This window comes from Rhipicephalus microplus, chromosome 5, assembly GCF_043290135.1.
Source record: "Rhipicephalus microplus isolate Deutch F79 chromosome 5, USDA_Rmic, whole genome shotgun sequence".
NCBI classification, from domain to species: Eukaryota; Metazoa; Arthropoda; class Arachnida; order Ixodida; family Ixodidae; genus Rhipicephalus; species Rhipicephalus microplus.
In genome coordinates, this window is record NC_134704.1 from 137,950,448 (window position 1) to 137,956,447 (window position 6,000).

Consider the following 6,000-nt stretch of genomic DNA (forward strand, 5'->3'; position numbering starts at 1 on the left):
TCAGGCAGCCCATTCGTCGAATGCAATGCAGCTGAGAAATACGCAATAATTTGTTTCTCGATCATTCGAGGCAAGAACAAGGTTCTGCAAAGCGCTCTAAAACTTACACTCAGCAGTGGTAAAGATAACTTTTGCTGATCGGAATGAGTACTCACATTCGTAGCAAGATTCTCGCAGCTAGAGATTATTAACGCCCACAGCTGAAGACGCTGGTCTAAAAATGGCTCGAGTAGAGGGCTCACTATTATGTGCCGTGATCAAGTGGGCTGCTCTATACTTCTCCCTTCCGTCACATCTATTTTCCATCAAGCAATACTTGCATATTTTTGGTTAACATTTTGATATACTTAACAGTAGAACACATGCATAGAATTTAAAAACGCGACACAGAAATACCACATGCACAGTGAACCATATATTACGGCCTGAATATTTATTTTGTGAATGAATTCAATAATATTGGTCAATGTGAAACCCCCTTATATGTTTTCTTATGCACATTGTTCAAAAATAAAGAATATTTTTCTTTAAATAAAGAATAGCGATGTATATATACGCACTGAAAAAACGACCCATGAGTAATGAAAGAAAAGACGTCCATCGGTATGAACTAACAGCTCATCGAAAAACCTAATTGTTATAAATGCCTGACCTCTTTTCTTACTTTTGCGTACTTACACTCCTCTCTGTGTGTAAAGCACTTGATCTGCTTGATACGGCTGTCTTGATGTATTGCCAGGAATTTCAGAGGAAATTATTAACGTCCCTGGGGGATTGGTTGAGTAGAGCATTTCACTATACTAGGCCATTCGCTTAAGCCCGCCATCTTTTATGAGCCAATTTCATCATTCTTTTGTTCTTCCTTGCCACAGGCTGATAAACGTTTTCATCATTCTTTTGTTCTGCCTCGCCACAGGCTGATAAACTTTTCATCATCTCTACATGGAAAACACTGGCTCCAAGCTTTGTGCGCTCATATTTCGTTGCCATGAGGAGCGAATATTTCGTTCGTGTTGTGCGTATGTGCGCAATCTCTCACTGGGGCTCATCTGAACCGTGTAAATCACCACCATTCACTTTTCCTCATCGCAATCAGATAATCTTATCGCAATATATTCATGTCATTATCATTGTACCTTTTAGGCATGGAAAATATATAAGATGAGTTTTCGAAGACGCCGTCATGCGTTTTTGAAAGTGACTATACTTTATGTAGTTATGACTTTGCCAACATATCCACTGTTGTAGCGTTAGCTACACTGGTCGAGCCAAAGTCCTTTCTCGTGCTCGTACTGGAGACGCACTGCGGATGCGCGAGGAGCACTGCCGTCTCAAGGGGCACAGCTGGCGCACGGGAAAAGGACTGGAAGCTCTTGGAGTGGCGTGTGACTGGTGGGCTGGCGCTGTACTTGCGTGAGCTCACTCTCCAGTCTGTATGTATGTATGTATGTATGTATGTATGTATGTATGTATGTATGTATGTATGTATGTATGTATGTATGTATGTATGTATGTATGTATGTATGTATGTATGTATGTATGTATGTATGTATGTATGTATGTATGTATGTGTGTGTGTGTGTATGTCTTCCATTCTTACAAAGCGCACGCTACTTATATCCTAGTTAGTCAAGCTAGTTAGTCCTAGTTTGTAAGCGTTTACGTGCTTATGCTGGGGATTTTACTTGAGAGCCTTCCAATTTATTTTGGCACAGCTGAGCAACAATATCATGGCGATGAACCAGAAAGCAATGTCTTGTGCGGAATATGGAGCACGCAATTATTTTATGTGAATATTGTTGCTTTTATTTCAAATAATCTTATGCTTATCCCTGACCACTGAAGAAGGTTCATAAATCGTCTGCATACATAACGTCTCCGAAAAAGTTCAATGCGACCCAAGACACGCGAGACTAACCAGCTTTATGGATGACCTCTCTTGGAAGAAAAAACTCTAGGCCATTGGCTAGACCTAACAACGTGGAAGAAAGCCGTGGAAGCGTTACTGTTTGGTTCCCGCGATCTCTGGCCTATCTGAAACGAAGGTGACTAGGAAGACTTACCTATATATTTACGCATTTTTTTTTTGAGGCTAGGGCCTTCGAAGGCTTCAGCACGAACTCATCGGCAAAAATCTGGCGTGTGGTGGATGAGGTCATATACCACCTATGCGCCTCATGACAGGAGCCACGCGAGCTGTTCGTTCAATTTGCCCTCGACTGATTGGAACGATTAAAAACATTTGAAATAGCGCGATGTAAAGTGAATGGTAATATAGCGACAACGCATAGTCCGCACCTTAGGCGAATGCTTGAGATACCCTGTACGCTTTTTTCTTCTGTAATTGTTCGAGAGGTATTCAAAATGTGAGGCATTTTTTCTCCAAAGTAAACATTCGACAGAAGTCTGTCTGGTTCGGTATGAAACTGGCAGATGATTTAGACCGCAACCGAAAAATTTGAAGGAACCCGACGTTTCAGAACCGACTTGGTTCCTTCCTCAGGGATGAGTGGTAGTGGTTAGAAGATGAGAAAAGACACCTAATTTCTGCAACCCGGTCGGGAACACGGCGCAGCGCCTAGGGGGGGGGGGGGGGGGAGGGTGACTGCGGAGGCTACGTAGCAGCGTCATCTTCAAAGCACTCGCGGGGTGGGTAATGACCTCTCTCTCTCTCTCTCTTGTTTTGCCGTGGAGCGCAGTCCGTGTGAACACATTGGGGGAAGGGTTCCGAGAGAGCGGTTGACATTATGGGCTGTCCTCTGTATGTGCCACGAGTCGAATAACAACCTTCTCCTGCAGTTCGGCTCGCTTTCAAGGATGACCGTCGCTTCAAAATTTATTTTGTGAACCAACGTCTCAGCATGTTCGGCGACTGCGCTGGGCTCTTTGTAGAACTTCCGCACATCGTTGGCGTGCTGCTTCAGTCATTCCGGTAGGTTTCTCGTCTCGCCGATATACGACGAGGGGCACACGGCACACGGAATTTTGTAAACGACACCGGGGCGCCTGTCCATTGTTGGCCAGTCTTTCGGCCGGGGGAGGAGGTGGCCCAGCGTACACAAAGGCACATGCGCGATGCGAACCTCTTCCTTCCTGAAGATCCGCGCTAACATCTCGCTGGTTCCCTGAGCGTATGGAACCGGTGCGCGTTTTGGGGGGCTGCCAATTGAGGTTGAATGGTGTTTTCGTATCCTCTGTTGCTCAGCGCAGCGGGTGGTGAGTCGAATGATGTTTTTTGGGTGTCCGTTTTTTCTGAAGTCAGCAATTACGCGGGCCTCCTCTTTCTTTCGCTCGGTGTCATTAGAGCACAAGTTCCTAGCTCTCCGAGTAGCGTGGTGACAACTGAGGCCTTGTGGCAGGCGGGTTGGGAAGAATCAAATTGAAGATAGCGGCCAGTGTGCGTTGGCTTCTTATGAACGGAGAACTCCAGGTCGTTGCGCTTTCTTGCCCCCTGGACGTCGAGGAAGGGCAGGCAGTGGTCGCTTTCACACTCGGTCGTGAATTGTATGGCTGGGTGCACAGAATTTAGGTGTTTTCTGAAGTTTTCAACTTCAGCCGTCTTAATGACGCAAAATCAATCGTCCATATAACGCAGAAAAAGCTTGGGTCGCGGCTAGAAGAAACTGAGTGCTTTCTCTTCTATGTACTTCATGGTCAGGTTTGCCATCGTGACGGAGATGGAAGCTCCCATCGCGGTTCGATTGTTCTGCCTGAAAATAGTTCCTTTGTAGGAGAAGTACGTACTGGAGAGGCAGAACTCCAGTAGACGACAGAGCTCGTCAACCTCCAAACGAGTCTTTTCACTCAGGCTTGCGTCCTCCTTAAGTGCAGCATGGGCAGCGGAGACAGCTAAGGGAACTGGCACGTTGGTGAACAATGAAAGGACGTCAAATGAGACCATGCTCTCATCATCGCCGATGCTCACATTCGACGCTAGCTGCACGAAGTGGCTGGCGTCACGGACATGAGCTGGTGTCTTCCGGGTTATTGGGGCGAAGATTTCGTGTAGAAAACTTGAAAGGGCTCGGCTTGGGGAGAAAGTGAAGTCTACCATCGGTCGGAGGGGGACGTCAGGCTTGTGAACTTTTTCGGTAGTCCACAAAAGCTCGGTGCGGATCCGTTATGGCAGATAAGTCGTAGGTAAACTATTCTGAGATCCGGGTATGCTTGAAAATTTCCGCGAGTAGCGTCGGGTTTCTTCAAAACTTTTGGTTGGAGTATAAATCATCTCCCATTTTTTTCTCCGTACTGCATGCACTTTGAGCGTTTCTATCTATCTATCTATGTATGTATCTATCTATCTATATGCCTGCCTATGTATCTATCTGTCTATCTATCTACCTATCTAATTATTCGCCGAACTTTGCGTGCTCTTGTATCACCTACCTATATTGACGTAGACCAAAATTAGCATGTAAGACTAAGAAAATTTTGACATTTATGGCTGTCTGTTGAGGACGTGATTAATGTCAACATACTGTAGTGGACGACGGCAAACACATTTGTCTGCCACAGGCCACGGTATGCCTCACAGGTATTTGACAGTATATATCGACCGAGTGATGGCGAGAACACACACAGGTAATTTAAATGCTATAGCGTTAAGAAAAGCCCACATTCGTACCGTTGACCCGACGAACGCTAAGAATAATTGGTATGGCCCAAAAATGCGGGTTCTTCATCTATAAGTAAAAAAACTTGTTTATGATTTGTGCCTGTTGCCTTGACAAGAATGTACATCGGGCTGGAAATTAGACATTACCAAACAAACAAACGCATTAATATTATAATTATTATTATTATTATTATTATATTATTATTACTATTATTAATATTAATAATAATAATATTATTATTATTATACCTGAGCTTTCACGTTCCAAAATCACAATACGATTTTCAGAAACGCGAAAAGGTGAGCTTCGGAAATTTTGACTGTCTGGAGTTCTTTAACGTGCACTCACGTTACATTTACATGGGTCTCTATCATTTCGCCTCAATCGATTGTGATTGCCATAGGAGAGATCCAATCCGCGACATTCACGTGGGCAGCCGAGTGCCATTACCGCTGTTTTAATGGACAATAAAGAAATGAGAAAGTATAAACAGAACAAAAAAGATCTAAGAGAACCACACCTATTTAAAATAAAAACGAAACACTGACTGAATTTGGGTTGCATTTTTACTTGAGATAAATAATAATAGAATGTAAGTGAAACCATCATGTAAACTCTGTAGAGTGTAAATCTCAAAAGCGTACGAGCACTTCACTTGTGGCCCTCGGCCCACACATGCCTGCCGTAACCCATTACCCATTTTTATTTTAATAATAAGCATCATCACGCACTAAGCAGCCATGTTAAGAACAACATTTTTTTCGTGAAAAATGGCGAGAAGCTTAGTGCGTCAGCTTTCTCAAAGAGAGGTACATGGTTGGATTCCCATGATGCCGGCCGTCCACCCTGCGGTCTTCGAATGGTTACAAAAAGGCTTCGGCATGGTGCACTGCATCTCTATGAGGCGAAAGTTGCTTTCGCTGGGAACTTCCATACCTTTCTATGGGCTCATTTTTTCGTGAAGAATCTGCTTGATCGTTTCCTAATCAGCATCCACACAAAGTCATTGACGTGCTGTTGCAATTATGGCACCATATGTCCTTGAGGAATAATATACACAGAAAACAATGATGAGGTTTTCGTTCAAAAGGCAACGATTTCGCACAACTTGTGCGAACTCTCGCCCCCTTCCTCGTTTCTTAGGCTTTTCACTAGAACGGTCCCTACGGGACCAAACTTTGTCATTGCAGTCCTCTGGCTAAAGTGAGTTGAGACTTCTGCTCTAGAGCCATATAAGCAGTAACCACACAAGAGATGATACGCTCCAGCAGAAGGAAAACATATTAGTAGGTAAAAGATATTCTGACAAGTCAATCAGTTTACTGTTTTTGCCTTCAGTTGACTCTGCGGGTGACCTCTCAATCCGCAGCGCGTAGAGTTACCT